General features: G+C 37.3%; 1 pseudogene; it reads left to right on the top strand.

Moving 5' to 3' along the window:
* Window positions 1-2,576: 2,576 nt before the first annotated feature.
* LOC107740793 (Werner syndrome ATP-dependent helicase-like) lies at window positions 2,577-16,700 on the top strand (annotated as a pseudogene).
* The last annotated feature ends 1,059 nt before the right edge of the window (window positions 16,701-17,759 follow it).

The raw sequence follows: 17,759 nt of genomic DNA, 5'->3' as shown, positions 1-17,759 counted from the left end.
ATATATATATATATATAAAAAGACATCAAATAATGTTTTGACACTGTTTCGCCTGCACTACATATATAATATTTCTATATCTATGTCTGTCTTTCTGTACACTTGTTCTGTGTTCATTTGGCTGCAGGCTGCTCAGAATCCTCAGCGCGCGCTTTGAAACAGAGAGTTTTTCAGATTGTTCGTGATCTTAAAGGTCTCGCTGATAGTCTTCCAGGTGAAATAGACTGCACGGACAGGTCAGTGTTTTTTCTCTGAGGTCCAGTGATAATGTTAGGGTTGGGTCCAGTATTGTTGGCTTTGTATTTTGCTCTTATCATTAGTTAAATACAAACTTTTTGTTGCGACTTCCTCAGCATTAGCTTACTTTTCTGGACATCAGATAAATATGGGTTATATGTAAATGTAGCTGGTCATTCATCTGTGTATCTCTATGTCACAAAGTTGCTGGAGAACATGTTGTTTTTTATGTTTAACATTAGCCCCAATTTTTGGCCCAATTTAAATTCCAGGCTAATCACCACTACAATTCTAGTGTTTGCGCAGTAGTGCATGATGGGTACAGACTCCATTTTTTTCTTTTTACCATCAGACTATGACTCCATTTATTCAGTGGATTTCAAACTTGTTAGAAGAACACATCCTCTAGTATATGATGCTTGAAAACTGTACAGTGCTATTAAGCAGTTGTCAGTTTTTGATAATGTTAAATAGCTTCAAACAAACTCTTTAAAACAGATATATTACTTTATACAACAGTTTGTTATGGGCCTGCAAACAGATATTCTGTTTTGTGAATGGAAAACACATTTTATTAACCAGCCAGCATTAAGAGGAGTATTGTGGGAAATGCAGACACAAATGTACAATAAAGAAGGGCTGTTCAGCTCTGGTTGTTGATGGCCACTGTCCTGTGGGATTTGATTGTAACCCTAATCAGAGCTAAACTCGGCAGGACATGGCCCTCCAGGAATAGAATTGAACAGCCCTTCAGTAATGAATTGAATTGTCACATTGTGTGGGCAGGATTAGGAAAGGCAAGCATAAAGTGAATGTATAATCATGAATTTTGATTGCAGTATGCTCCATGTGCATCAAATACAGCTTTTTTCTCAAAAAAAAATAAAATCTTAAATTCTCTTTTTTGTAAATGGCGTTTTCAACCAACAACCAACATTTTTGCTAGACCACATTTTGGTGCATCTGATTTCTTATGATATGGCATCTGCTTGAAATCACTCTAAAAAATATTGTTTGGACTAGTGGGGGGGGACCATTTGCCATTTAGCACCCATATAAGTGTAAAGTCTGTGACCAGGACTGTAATTTATATGCAAATGTCAAAAGCTAAAAGGGTCTCTTAAGCCATAAAACCCCAAAGATCATGCATGATTCTACGCAGACGCTACACAGCTGTAAGAAATGAGGAGGAAATGTAGAGGCTCCTGCTTTGAGTGACTTCAGCACATCTGCGGCCGCAAGGACAACACTGCGCCGCTGTGATCTTGCTCCACTCTTCTTCCACTCTCTTCCATAGTTTGGTAACTGTAGTGGGTTTTCTTAGCGATAATTTTGTCGGCAAGGATTTTCCAGAGATTTTCAATCAGGTTTAGATAAAGACTCTGGGCCGGCCATTTCATTATTTCAATGTTCTTGGCTTCAAGGAACTGCTTTACCTGTTTTGCAGTTGTTATATGTAAATGTAGCTGGTCATTCATCTGTGTACAAATCTTTGTCACAAAGTTGCTGGAGAACATGTTGTTTTTTCTGTTCAGGGCTAAAAATACACTGTTTAACATTAGCCTCAATTTTTGGCCCTATTTGCATTCCAGGCTAATCACCACTACAATTCTGAGTGTTTTGCAGTGTGACGGGGACACTGTCTTGCATGAAAATTGCAGGCTTATTGGGAGATGCATGCAGGGAAAGTACGTCATGTTGCTGAAGGAGGTTCTGATAAACATTTGATTTCACTCTGCCATGTGTCTGTATAAGAAACCCAACTGCAGAAAACATTCCCCAAATCATCACACTTCCTCCTCCACCTCCAAGTTCACTGACTTCTTTACGCACTTGGGCTTCAGTCTTTTCCCAGTTTGACACTGAACATAATGTTTCCCATCTGACCCAAATAAATTAAACTTGCTCTCATCACTAAAGTGAACCAGTTCTTCTCTGTCCACACAACATGCTCCTCAGCAAAGCCTGGCCTAGCATTTTGATTATTTCTGCTGATGAGAGGCTTCGTCGCTGCAGAGTGCGCTTTCAGTCTGACTTCTCTTAAACATGCCGAGACAGATCCAGACCCTGTTCAGCACTGAACCGGCGAGCAATTCCAGCTGGAGTGCTGAACCGATTCCCCATTGAAAGTCTCCGCATTATCCTGTCCTCTTGTGCATTTGTCTTGCATGGACGACCAGCCTTTTGGGGGGACTTGAATGAATTAGTGTCATTGTAAAGCTGCAATATTTGAGAAATCACAGATTTGGAAGGATGAAGGACCTTCATCTGCGGGCTTGCCATATTAATGTTCGTTGGGCTTGCCATATTAACGGCCGGTGAACTAGAGTAGGCCGCGGATGGTGGGCTGGTTCTGGCTCGGGGCAAGACGCTGTCCAGACACCGGAGGATTCCTGCCCTCTGGGAGGTACCCGGGGCGATGGTAGTTGGCCCCGAGCCAGAACAGAGAATTAATGGTGGCGTCATCGAGGGCCCTAGCGAGCCTGCAGAACTCCCAGGAATACTCAACAAAGGGGAGATCTAGGCGAGCTAAGGCGGAGAACCGAGCGGCAATTTCCATAGCCGCGGGGAAAACAAGGAAAACAAAAAACTGTTCAAAAAGGCAGAAAAAACAAACGCGAGGAAAAGTCGCCGCTCACTTTTTGTGTGGTCTGGAATTCTGTCACGGGTTCCTACTGTGAGGAGCGAGGAGACCAGGAGTACAAAACAAAGGAGTTTAATTCTTTTTTTCAGGGAATCACACGTAGCACGATTCCACACAAGGGAAAACAGAACGGGCTAGAACTAAATAGGGCAGATAACGAGGGGCAGACAGGTGAGGAGGATAACTAATAATGAGATACACCTGGAACAAATCAAACTACATTGGGACAGGAACAGGAAGGACCAAATAAGGAAAACAGAAACTCAATGGGAACATACACGTGACAATGACGTGATTTGTATTATTTCTGCAGTGCTAAGAGACTAGTGGATGATCTGTCTCAGATAGTTGCATCTCTAAGATGCGTTTTGTCGAATGGCAGCAAACTGTTTGATCCGTCAGATGAAAAAGCTAAGACTAAGCCAGAGAACCGAGACCAGAGCCATAGTCAGTCTGAGGAAGACGCTGGCAGACACATTGAGAGAGAGTGTGTGATGTCTCTGGATATCTCTGAGTATGAGCTGCAGATGCTGGAGCAGCAGGCCAGACACGAGCAGCTGGAGGAAGAGTGCACCTTAGCTTTCCAGGTGACTGCTGCATTCAGCTCCTCTGTGCTTTATCAGTGTGATTACTGATGTTTCATTATTGTTATGGTTTCCTTCAGACTTAGCAGGCATCAGCCCCCAAGAACTCTAATGACATGGAGAGTGATGAAGATTTTGATGATGAAATGAAATGGTAAAACTGATTCATGAAGCTCACGTTATGTTTCCAGGTGTTAGCTGCGGAGTGATCGTTCACAAAAAACATTGTCACCCTTGTGTCTTTGAGGCTGTTCTTTTCTCTGTTGTTAAATCTCTGTTGTCAAGCTCCAAAAATACCATAAATAGCCAAAGAAAGTCCAAAAACCTAATCTTGAAAAACATGAGAATGAGATAAATGATGGTAGATTTCTCTGAAAACTCAAAATGTACTCAAATAGTTTGATGCCTAATAGTTTCCAAGAGCGGATCTTTACTTTTGTCGTGTTTGTCTTCTGTTTTGTCAGTGTGCTGCTGACATAGAAAGATTAAATGGTGAACATGGTCATGAGAAACAGGCACTTGTCCCACAGTCTGGTGCTGAAGATGAAGATGAAGATGACGATGTTGAGGAAGACGAGGAAGAGGGGTTTGGTAAATTTACTGTCCATGATGAACATAAATGGCCTTCCCAGATTTATATACAGTTATACAGTGCCTTCCACTAATATTGGCACCCTTGGTAAATATGAGCAAAGGTGGCTATGAAAATAAATTTGCATTATTTATCCTTTTGGTCGTTCTTTCAGAAAAATGCATAAAATTCTAACCGTAAAACCGAACAGTGAAATTAATTAAATGAAATGAGTTAACTTCACTCAAATAATAATGAATATTCATTGGACTTAATTGAAATAAGTTTTGTAAATTTAAAATGTTGTTGTAGTAAGGTGAACTTAAAATGATTGCGTTTTCTAGTTCCCAGCATGCTTTGCATCAGACAACAAGGAAAATAAATGTAGAAATTAAGTGTTATTTTGTGTGTTTTTACACAAGATTAACATAGATAGACATAAGTTAGTGCTTAAATATTGTGTTATGTTAGGATTTACATAGGTTTCTGTTCTGTTGGTTTTGTAGTGTTACCGTTGTGGTGAAGAGTAGAGCCTGTGGTCAGGTTGAGGATGGACAGCAGAACTTAAAGACAATTTATACTGCATGTTGTTTGACTATATACATGCAAACATTGTGAGTCTTTCAGATAATTACATTAGTATGTGTTAGTGTGCTGTTATTAGCTAGCACTTAACTATAAAGATCTGAATGAATGTGCTGTTAATGGAAGCAAGTTGTATATAATTATCATTGTGATGAGTGGGGTGGGATCATGGAAACCATGCTTGGCTTGGCTTGGCTCCCATGGCTCTCAGCCCCGCCCCACTTGTCATAAAAATGTTAAACTCTACTATCTTAAAAAAATTTAGTTCGTGTACTGAAATATTTTGAGGCAATAAGTTTCCTCAAATGTTTTGAGTATTCTTAACTTACCAGGTTTTACAGTGTATCATTGAAGTAAAACAATGGAAAGTAGGGAGAAAATCTCTTTATGAAATAAATTTTTTTCTCTAGTTCAAATTGGACACAATTATTGGCACCCAATTATTGCAACATCCTTTTCCCAACATAACAGCTCTGAGTTTTCTCCTGTAATGCCTGATGAGTTTGGAGAACACCTGACAAGAGATCAGAGACCATTCCTTCATCCAGAATCTCGCCAGACCCTTCAGATTCCCAGCTCCATGCTGGTGCTTCTCCTCAGTTCATCACACTCATTCTCTACAGGATTCAGGTCAGGGAACTGGGACGGCCATGGCAGAAGTTTCATTTTGTGCTCAGTGACACATTTCTGTGTTGATTTTGATGTTTGTTTGCTGTCCGGCAGAAAAATAGGCCCACAACATTAAAGATCCAGCAGTATATTTAACCGTGGGCATGGGGTACTTTTTATCCCTGTTTGCATCTGGTGGGTTTGCTGCCAAAAAGCTCTTTTTTTAGTTTCATCTGACCATAGAGGCCAGTCCTGTCTGTTCCAGTCGTGTCTGACAACTGAATATGCTGGAGATTGTTTTTGGATGAGCGAGGAGGATTATTCTTGAAACCCTCCCGAACAACATGCGGTGATGTTGGGGCTGTTTGAAATTGTTTTTTTAGACTTTCTGACCCCAAGACTCAACTAATCTCTGCAGTTCTCCAGCTGTGATCATCGGAGAGTCTTTGGCCACTCAAACTATCCTCCTCACCGTGCATTAGCTCGATTTAGGCACACGTCCTCTCCCAGGCAGATTAGTAACATCTTTAGTTGACTGGAACTTCTTAATTATTGCCCTGATGGTGGAAATGGGAATTTTAAATGCTTTAGCTATTTTCTTACAGCCACTTTTTATTTTGTGAAGCTCAATTATCTTGTTCTGCACATCAGAACTACGTTGTTTGGTTTTACTCCTTGTGATGGATGATTAAGGGAATTTGGCCTTTGTGTTCCTCATATTTATAATCCTGAGGAACAGGAAGTCATGGCTGGACAATTTCATGCTCCTAGTCACCCTATGTATCACTATGTAAACTATGTTTTGTTTATTATTTGTTAGCAGCAGTTTTGAACTTGGTTGTTTCTGTTAAGATTCAAGCATCACACAACCTGTTCCTGAACAAATTAAATGTCTAAAAATGTATTTTGGACATCACAGCTTTAAACCATAAGTTTTGAAGTAATATTTGTGTGTCTTTTACTATTGCTTATGATTGTAAATATGTTTATACGTAGTTGTTATTGCCATTAGCACACTTTTTTTTGTTTGTTTTATATATGATCTGTCATATGATGCTTATGGTTTTTCAGGGTTCAGTGGAAAGTGATTCACTCTGTTCTCATGGAGAGGAGAGATAATCTTGTTGTCATGGCAACTGGTATAACTTTTTCTTGATCGTTGAAGTTATGAGATATTTACTAAATGATCTTGTAGTCGTTATAGTCATTTTCTGCCCAGCTCTAATCTGCTAAATGTGATTATGAGGCATGACGACATTAAGAAAAGTGCTATACGAATAGATTTGACTTGACTTTGTGTTCAAAAGTCTGCTCTCATGAATGGCTGTGTTGGCAGGTTATGGGAAGAGTTTGTGTTTCCAGTTTCCTTCAGTGTACTGCCAGAACGTGAGTGTGGTAATTTCTCCTCTCATCGCCCTCATGAAGGACCAGGTGCTTCAGCTACAGTACGCCACAGTTCTTTAACTTAATTGGAGAAAATAGGTACAACAAAATATAAAATAAAAAACAATGGCAGACATTTAGGCCAAAGAGGGCAAAGATAAAAATCTTTGTCATTATTTTATCTTTGTGATTAAAAAATAAGAACAGAGAAACACATTACAAATACAAATAAAACAAACGGTAACACTTTAGAATAGGGAAAGGCAGTTCATCATTGAATTCAGTGATGTCATCATCCAGCTCAGTTCAGTTTAAATAGAGTCTGTGCAATCAAGTCGACGATATCGCTGGAAATTAAGCCTGTAGAGGTCCTCTCTAGGTGCTGATCCACCATCTGGTCTGGATTTTTCTTGTGCAACAAGCAAGTGTGTTTGAGCTTCCGTGCTCTATGTATTTGCGTCAATCAGTGTTAAATCTGTTTTTCATTTGATGAAGCCTTGAAGAACTTTTTGAAACAGCGACGTTTTGATGGAATGGACTTTAAATAGAGGCACAGAAATCTCAGATTTCATTCAAAATATCTTCATTTGTGTTTCAAAGATGAACAAATGTCTTATGGGTTTGGAACAATAAAAGGATGAGTAAATGATAACAAAATTTTCATTTCTGCGTGAACTATTCTTTTAATCTAATAGAGATGCTGTGGAACGATTTCAAGAGCCATTTACACAATTTTATGACCAATTTTGTGAGCAATTATTGAAGAAAACCAACTCATTCCAAAAGGTTCACATAGTTGTTTATGTCACTGTATATTGTCCCATATACATAATATTGTGACCTAAAAGCCTGATGTTGATTGAAAAAAATCAGTGGACATGTCACATTTAAACTATCCAAGAATAGTTTCACTTCAGAAGATTCAGTGATATGTGTTTAGCCACTGACTTTATTTCCCTGTTCTCTTGTCTCTAGGGGTCATTTTAGGGTCGTGTACATGACACCTGAACCCTGCTCTGGGAATATTCCTCTGCTAGCACAGTTTGACAGGACTGTTGGTAACTCAAATGGGAAGAAATAAAAGGCCATTTGAAATGACTGAATACTTCACTGTAAATGAGGAACACTTCACTGTGTGTGTTTGTAGGTTTATGCGGTAGACGAGGCTCATTGCATCTCTGCTGATTTCAGAAGTGCGTATCGTGACCTGGGGAAACTCAAGAAAAATCTCCCTGGTGTAAGCCATATTTTCTTTCTACTTTGTGTCATTATGAAGTTATATACTGATACCACTGAATGATTGATTTGGATCATTTATGTGTCATTCCTAACATTTGACTGTTTAATTAGGTTCCTATTTTGGCGCTCACGGCTATTCCCTCAACATTTGCCTTCAAATTTTAAGTACCAGGATTCTCACAATCTTGGAAAATCTGCATATATGAAGGAATTTTGTGTGATTTCTAGACAAAATTTTAATAATGATTATAATATTTTCTAGATATGTCAAGCTTTAAAATATTTTTGAGTAGAAATGTATATTTCTGAGTAAAATAATAAAAAAAATTCCAATGACTTGAAGTCGTAAATGTACTTTTGAACAGTGAAGAACATTCAGTTATTGAAATTTCTGGAATTATTTGATTTAATTATTTTAATTATGTATAATATTTTTTTACTATTATTTTAATGTATTGCCAAACTCCAGTGCCCACTCAAAAAAATCTGATTTTGACCATCAAATTACACAAAAAAATGTAATCCAAAATCTAGAATTTGCCATTGTCTTACTCATTTTACTTATTTTGCCATTGTCTTATCTGATTTTAACACTAATCCTCTGAATCCAATTACAGTTTATTTACACGTTTTGTTTTGCAGGGGTGGTTTTGAATTTGAAGGCTCAGCCATTGTGTGTCATGTGTAAGCTGCACATCCCGAGTGGAGTTTATCACGCGGGTCTGAGCATCAAACAGAGGAGAGAAACCCAGCATCAGTTCATGAGGGATGAGATTCAGGTGAATGCCATTGAAAGGCTTATTATAATTTTTGTCTCACACGAAACAGAAATTTAGTTTTCATGATAATTTTCCGCCCTCAGTGTCAAATTGTTGCTTAAATGTTTTTGTTTAAAAACATCACACCGCCTGAATAGCAGCATTGTCATCAGGTACCAGCGTTTGCAAACAGCATTTGTTTTTGTAGTGTCTAGTAGTCTTATGTTAAAGTGTCTATGTTTGTGACATCGTATGAACTGATGATGATTAGCTGATTTTATAGTTTCCTTTTAAATGGTCTGGCTGGGGATTTACAGTTCGTAACAGTGTTGGTTCTTCATGGTTTTGTTGGCAGTGTGTGGTGGCCACTGTTGCGTTTGGGATAGGCATTAATAAATCTGATATCAGGAAGGTCATCCATTATGGAGCTCCCAAAGAGATGGAGTCTTATTATCAGTGGATCGGGAGGGCCGGTAGAGACGGGATGCCCAGTGCCTGGAGATATGGCCCTGAATAGGTGATAACCCATCCTCATTTTGTTAACTAGTTCAACTCACAAGACTTTTTTCTGTTGGACATACTTAAAACATATGTTCTTTGGGTCATGATGGCAAAAATGGAAAAGTATCTGAATTCAAACAAGTGCGGGCGAAAGTAAGTTAATATAATTTTGGGTGAATCCCATTACCTGTCCAGAAAATGTCAACTCAATCCAAAGAAAGAAATAAACACATTTGAGTTTCACAAAAAAATATGGCTACTTAATAATGTCATAATAATATCATGAATTATTCAAAAGTTTTTCTTTCTTTCTTTTGAGTAAGTCTGCTTTCTGTGTGTCTTCAAACTGTTCTAATACTTCATGAAGGTTGATTTATTTGGGTGTGGTTTCAGTGTAAACAGAGAGGTTGCCCTGCAGGACTTTGGCTCGTGATGAAGGCCATCAGTGCTATGGATGAGAGGTTTGGCATCACAGCGCCCTTCCTCTTCGTGTGGGGCTCAGTACGTCAAACAGAAAAACATTTAACACCAAGTAACTATGCTTTGATTTTGAGTCATAAAATTCTGAGCTTAATCACAATCATTTATCAGTCCAAAAAATATGTGCTCAAAAATATTTCCATGAAAAGCAGCAAAAGTTGAGGAAAAAAGACGTATATTGATGTAAATGTATATTGCGTAAATGAAGCCTTCATCTTTTATATGTGAGTTAGAGCTTGCTTAGAAATGCATTTCTAATCCCTCTTTTAGACCTCTCAGCGGGTTCCAGATCGTTTTCAGAAACACTCTCTCTTTGGTATCGGCAGGGAAATCTCAGAAACTTGGTGGAAAGCTCTCGGCCGAGAACTTGTTCCCGAAAAATATCTGATGGAAACCACGGGCCACCACAAATTTGCCACCCTCTGTAAACTCTCACCCAAGGTACTGGCTAAAGACTAGTCACGAACGATTAAATGAAGAATGTCGTTAGAGGGGGAGAAAGAAGAAGAATGCATTGTGAATAAAAGAGTTCTGATTCTCTTTTACATCTTGACATAAACTTCATTATAAACTGATAAAAATATTTACAGTTACATAGCTAGCAGTCAAACCATAATAAGATAAATGAGTTTATTGTCCCATACAGCACCAGTGAAGAAGAGTAAGTGTAGGCTGGGTAATAATATAATAACAATGACAATCCATATCAAGTAAAAAGTAAAACTTTGACTTAACTTGAAGAAATTATGACAGAAATATATTACTAATATAATTTAATTGTTTAATATAGTATATTACTAATGTATTTTTAAGGAATATTATACAACCAAGATATTTTTTCATCCATGTTTTAATATATAAAGTTCTGTTGTGCAAATTCATTTTGGCAAAAAAATAAAAGTGAACTGTTTTGTTGTGCATTTATTATTATATTTTCCGTTTGATTACTTTTTAAAAGTTTTATTAAATTGTTAAAAGTTTTTTTTTATTCATTTCATTAGACCCCATGTTGATAAATTTGTAAATCATAAAACACAGAATCCAGAAAAAAAAAAAACACAGAAATTATGGGAAAATAAAATGGATTTCACAGGGCCCTAATCTGAAATGTAGCTTATTTGTGGAGTTTGCGGGGTTTTTTTTTTTTCTTTTTTCTTTCTTCATTAAAGCAGTGTTGTTGTTTTTTTTTGTTTGTTTCTTGAATTCAGAGTTTTACTTTTCATGATTAGAGTTTGCTGGCCTTTTTTGAATGTTTGTCTATCTGGATTTTTTTGTCTACACACCTGATTTTGGACTCGTCTCAAGGCGCAGTGAGTTTTTGGCTATTTTTGGAATATGGAGAAGGCATGAGACGGGGTCAGTAGCATGTTACTGTAAACGGTTCTAGAGGGAGTGCAGCAGCTTGAACTCTGCATTGGATTTATTGTCTGGATGTGTTTTAATCTATAAAACTGCCTCTCATGATGGTGATATTTATGTTGTAGTCTAACAAGGGAAATGTGCAGGGTCCAAGCACAGAGAGTGCGTGGTCACCTAAAGTCTATGCTAGAATTATTATTTTTATTATGGGCCAAGCACAAAAGGTGTTATATCTGTTTGTGTTGTTCTTCCACTCTGGAGTTGAATGATTTCAATTTCCACCATACAGATGTCACAAAATCTGTACTTTTCAGTTGGAAACATCTATATTAAAAATCACTTGTGAAATACAGACTTGATACATAAAATGTTAAATATGATAAAATAATGGTCAATGCACAACATTTTGAAAAATCCTTATGTATTGTAAATGTTTCACTCAGGGCAGATCATAGCTGAGTAAAGCTGAAGATAAGAGGCACAGACGACTCCTGCTGCAGCCCAACAGAGATCTGTTCAGCAGAGTGTGTGTACCGCGGTAAGACCCTCACATTTTATCATCAGTGTTTCATCACACGCAAACTCACACTTTATAGTTGAGGGCACATTGAGTCCCTGTGGCAAACCTGAGCCACCAGTCAAATTCAATGCATGAGCCAATTTAATGTTCATGAGAATTAATTTTATTTTGAGATATATCTGGAACGGAGAGCAGACGGCATTAGGTATATCCCTATCACAAGTTATTTTAACATTTTCCCTTTGCCATACGTCTCTTTAAGGCTCAAATATGTTTATCAATGCTGTGATAAGCCACAAGTTAGAGAGCTAAAAACCTTTGTGGTACTGGTTTTCTATTGGGTGGGAACTGCCTTCCTGTAGCTACGCCTTGTGTCATCACATGCTTTGCCAGAAGCGTGTGTCGTGTTTTTTCTGTTCTTTTGGTCCATCTGCACAGATTCCAATGCCTTCATTCTAATACACAGATTAAATCTAATGAACATATAGTTGTTTTTATTCTTCTGTGATTTTTGCATTTTGTTGGCTTTTTTCCTAATATACATACCTAATGTAAGATTGGGAAAGATGTCCTTTTGTGACATTGCAGAATAGTAGACACTGGACATTTTCCTGCCATGCAAAACACAATGGCACGAAGACCTCTGAATGGATTTTCATTGTATTCATGATATGTCCTTGCAGGAGGAAAGCAGATCCAGCACATGTTGAGTCTACTGCTTCTAACCTGAAGTCAGATTACACTCGGGTCAGTAACATCCATTAATGAATTCTGAATTTTTAATGAATAGTTTTACTTATAAACGGTTGTTTTTTATTGTTTTCTGCAGCCCTCTCTTGTTTCATTTCAGAGGGCGAAGGTCAGTTCTGGTATGGACACCCATCAGATTGTGGAGAAAGCACATTTATCATCTAGGTATGAATCATACATAAATAATATAAACTGACATTTTGATTTTGACTGGCCTTTTTTTTTTTGCTTATGGTTTGTGTATGTTGTTCAGAGGTTTAAATATGTAACATTTCAAAATTTCTAGGTTAGAGATACATCTGTATGTTTGTGTGAAAAATGTTAATATTTGTATATAAACATTCTGTCAGACACACGGCTTACAGGTACTGCACACTGGGACACTGCTAAACATTGTATATTGTACATTACATTTGACTACATTATGTTCACCAAGGCTGCATTATTTGAAGCATTTGCATTTTATTTTTTGATGCAAATTAATGTAACCATGCTGAATAAATACATCAAATTCTAAATAACTTTTTGAATGGTGTGTATGTTGCAAAAATGTTCACAAACAAGTTCAGCCTCTAACTTGCTCCACTGTGCTGCGTTTAGTACTGGTTGAGATGCTCAAACAAACAAAGTAATGTTTTGATAATGCCACAGAGTGGTTGTGTTCAACCTGCCAATGATTTGTAGTTGTCACTGCATATTAAACATGGGATATGAAAGCAGTGTAACAATTATAAAATGATACACTTCACCTTTAAGCATTTAGGGTTATTCTGTATTATGTGTGCTGATAAACATGATATGCAGCTAAATATATTCACAGCCATTCAATACAGCACAGCCGTGAATCCCTTTTATAGAAGTATCTAAAGAAAAATCAAGGGACATAACATATAGCATGTTAATTGAATGGTGTCTGCTGTTGACATGTTAAGTTGCTCTCAAGTTAAGTACACAGTAGCAGCTAAACAGCTCTTTCATGTCACAGCTGTTACTAGATCTAGATTAACCAGTCAGCATCCAGCACCACATATCCATTTAATAGTGGATCTTACTGGCTCAGGGCTTATGGGTTGATGCTGTTCAGTATGAAGTGTTATACTGTATGATAATGAGTTGTTCTGTGAATTAGGTGGATGAATCCTCCAGCTCTACTCCACCTGTCCAAACACACTCTAGCCATGAGTACAGTTCAGTGGGTCAGTCTCTACCGGACAGTGTCTCTGTCACATACAGACTGTTTCAGATGGAGCACAAGAGCATGGTACAACATTCACTCCTAATACTCCCTTTTAGCGTGGTATCTGTCATACTTTTCTTACGCTTTCTTAAATGCAATTATGTAGAATTACTCCATCAAAAGTCAAAAACAGCAAATAAGGCAAAATAATGATGTTTGAGAATTTTTTCTAAATGACTACAATTTATGACTACTACTTTTAAATGACTACAATTTTTAAATGAATGCACAACAATTAGTTGGGTTTGAAAAAAAATTAATTTTATGGATGTGTGTAGTATGATTGGGTTTTTTTTTTTTTTTTTTTTACATTTATTACATAGGACAGTATTAAAGAGACAGGAAGCAATAGGAGAGAAGTTCTTCTGGAGGCAATCTGGAGGACCTGAAATTGGGTTGCCCAAGGCACTACTAAAATCCCATTTTAAACTAGTTTAGTAGTTGTTTTAAAATTAATTTATACAATAATAGCAATAATAATAATAACAATTAAAAATGTATCCCAGACTTTTCCCCCAAAAAAATTTCACCCTTTTCAATAAGATTTTTACAACATCTTGAGATTTTTAATTCATGCCGAAATTCATTTTAAGACATGTACTTACTATAGGGTTAGGATTTGATTTAGAGTTAGTTGCTTGTAATTATGCATAATTTACTGATACTGTATTACTAGTACGTACATGTAACGTGTAACAAGGACATCTCTTCCGATACCACCACTTATATTATTTCTGTTTTATTCTTGAACAGGTCTGAGTGACTTTAAAGCGATCCGGTCTCGTGTCCCTGAAGATATCAGTAACTTCTGGCACTTTATGAACTCCAGAGAGAAGCTTCATCCACAGCACATCATGACATCTCCTGGATAGAGCCGCTGGTGTGTTTTATTGAAATTTTGTATTATTTGAATTTTTTAATCATAGTCATGTTTGGCTGAAATGCACCAGCAGAGGTCAGCACAGTGCTGTCACATGAAAACACATCTGGATGTGTTTGTTTTTTATCAGAGTAACTGATATACTGCTACCTGCTGATGTTACTAATTTCCTTATTAATAATTTATTTATAGCTGTTGTACATTATTAGTGTATAAAGATTTATAATTTCTTTCAAGTCAAGTCACCTTTATTTATATAGCACTTTATACAATACTGATTGTGTCAAAGCAGCTTTACAGTGTCAAACAGGAAAATAGTTTGTCAATAAAGCAAGTGGACAATAACAGTCATTTTTCAGCTAAAGTCAGTTCATTGATGATTCAGTGATGTCATCATCCAGTTCAGCTCTATTCCAATAATGTCTGTGCAATCAGTCAAGCGTCTCCAACTAAGCAAGCCAAAGGTGACAGGTACTGGATCTGGGTGACTGCAGTGACCATCTGATCTGGATACAGACTGGATCTGGTGGCAACGGTGACCTCGGAATAAGAGAGAAACAGACTAATATTAGCGTAGATGCCATTTTTCTAACGATGTAACGAGTACATCGGGTGTTATTGGAAGTGTTCACGGTTCTGGTTGACCTAATTAATGCAGCCTAACAATCCTTTAACAGTTTTGAGTAATAGAAATGCGACAGTGTATTATGTGTATGTGAGGTTAAAGAGATGGGTCTTTAATCTAGATTTAAACTGACAGTGTGTCTGCCTCCCAAACAACGCTAGGTAGATTGTTCCAGAGTTTGGGCGCTAAATAGGAAAAGGATCTGCCGCCCGCAGTTGATTTTGATATTCTAGGTATTATCAAATGACCAGAGTTTTGAGATCGCAGTGGACGTGAAGGACTGTAATGCGATATGAGCTCACTCAAGTACTGAGGAGCGAATCCATTCAGGGCTTTATAAGTAATTAGCAAGATTTTAAAATCTATACGATGTTTAATAGGTAGCCAGTGCAGTGTTGACAGAACCGGGCTAATATGGTCATACTTCCTGGTTATAGTAAGAACTCTAGCTGCTGCATTTTGGACCAGCTGGAGTTTGTTTATTAAGCGCACAGAGCAACCACCCAATAAAGCTTTACAATAATCTAACCTTGAGGTCATGAACGCATGGATTAACATTTCTGCATTTAACAGAAATGTTCATTCTTTCATCTTCCTCTGTGCTGAGCAGGATTTTTCGTGGTTTCTGATGTCTTGTGATCTGATTCATACAAAATACGAAAGTTTACTATGACCTTTTTTTTGCTTCTGCTCTTAATGACAGGAAAAGGAATAAGCGAACACACTGTTCTCAGAGAGTCCTGCAGTGTGACGTGATATAATCCATCTAAAACCACTTTATAATTATTAGATATGCAGCTCATATCGATTCAGACACTAAATGGAATGCTTTGAATTTTAACACAATTTTGAGCACAGAATGCACTTTTCCTTATTCATATTTTTTAACCCAAAATCTTAATGTCATTGCCTATTGACAGCCTTGTCTAATGACATTGTTGAGCACTTAAGAGACTTTCAGTCTCCGGACGTTAGGTGACAAGGACTTTGACGTAACATCTGCTGTGTCTTTCAGACCGATTACGGCAGACCTACTTTATTTTTCTTAGCCATCATCCCAGCATGCCCATCTCCAGATGAGGGATCATCCGCTTTGTGTCCATGGCTTTGGGAGCTGTAGTATATACTTGTCTTACTGAAGCCTCTACTAGATTTTGATTGTTTTACTGCTGATGTCTTTTGAAACAAATGTGTAGATGTTGTACACAATTACTGCTTCCATGTTTGGGTAGGTTATATTCTGTAATGGTCACGTTAGCAGGTACGTGAGTTCCTGAGATACCAGTATGCAGGGATCAAATGCTAACAGATGTGTGTCATCATTGCAGGATAAATCAGCGGTTGCAGACAGACCTAATGTTAAACATGTGTTTGAGGAGTCACAGTGTGAGGCAGACATCATGGACACAAGTGAAGATGAGCTCTTCATCAGTATTCCCATGCCACAGGTGACTGACATCTGTCTCAGAATGCCAATTATGCAGTTAGTTTATCTGCATATGTGCACACTAGTTTGATCAGTGTTGAGTGTGTGGTGTGTCTCTATTGGTCTGTACAGGATTCCTGCTTGAGTGCTAATGTCCGTCTGAAGTCATGTGACCCAGTTCCTCAGAGCAGTGGAATGGATCTGGCCTCCTGGAGCCAGGATAACCTGGATAAAGACACGCTAGATCTCTACAACGATTCACCTGTGAAGGTATGATGTGTTCTTGCTGAGCTTTTAAAGAATCGGACTTAGAAATAATTTACTCAAAATAATAATTTAAAGAATAATATACTACTGTTCAAAGTTTTGGATTTTTAAAAAAAATGAATACTTAATGGACACATTAAATTGATCAAAAATGACATTTATAATGCCACAAAAAAAAAAAAAAGATTCTAAATAAGTGCTATTCATCAAGAATCCTGAAAAAAAAAAACGTATCATGGTTTCCACAAAAATATCAAACTGTTTTCAACATTGATAATAATCAGAAATGTTTCTTGAGCAGCAAATCAGCATATTAGAATGATTTCTGAAGATCATGTGACACTGAAGACTGGAGTAATGATGCTGAAAATTCAGCTTTGCATCTCAGGATATGCAATATTATTGATTTTATGTGGCCTAATGGTGGCCTAATGGTTAGAGAGTTGGACTTGTAACCTGAAGGTTGCGGGTTCAAGTCTCAGGTCTGGCAGCCCGTTCACGGTGTGTGTGTGTGTGTTCACTACTGTGTGTGTGCGCACTTGGATGGGTTAAATGCAGAGCACAAATTTTAATATATAAATATTTTTGATCAAATAAATGCAGTCTTGGTGAGCAGTCTTACAGATCAAATTTTTTTGAATGGGAGTCACTAAACGAAATAGACAACACACAGATATGTGAATACATTACAACACTACAGAATCTGAGAAATGGATTTTGCAATTTTCACTTTATATGCATTAATACCGTATTGGCCCGAATATAAGACGACCCTGATTATAAGACGACCCCCCTTTTTCCAGATGTACCTTTTGGAAAGAGGCTTTTTAAAAAACAAATCTTGTTTTTTCTCAGTAAAACACATTTTGTCTTCAATTATTCTCATATTGCATATTTTTCCTATTTTAATTTTTGTTTTGAAAGTATGGTAAAAAATGGTAAAATGTACCAACAATCACATTTAAAAAATAAACACTTTTTGATATACCATAAAAAAAAAAAAACAGGTAGCCCATCTGAATTAGAACATTTAGGCTATCCATCTAATAGTATTTATATATTCTGTGGAAGGCGTAGGACCAAGAAATGTTCATCCAATCAAAA

The sequence above is a fragment of the Sinocyclocheilus rhinocerous genome, unplaced genomic scaffold (assembly GCF_001515625.1).
Source record: "Sinocyclocheilus rhinocerous isolate Xijiao unplaced genomic scaffold, SAMN03320098_v1.1 scaffold1097, whole genome shotgun sequence".
Taxonomy (NCBI): Eukaryota; Metazoa; Chordata; class Actinopteri; order Cypriniformes; family Cyprinidae; genus Sinocyclocheilus; species Sinocyclocheilus rhinocerous.
Note: the sequence above shows the minus strand (reverse complement) of the source record. Positions and strands in the feature narration are given on the sequence as shown.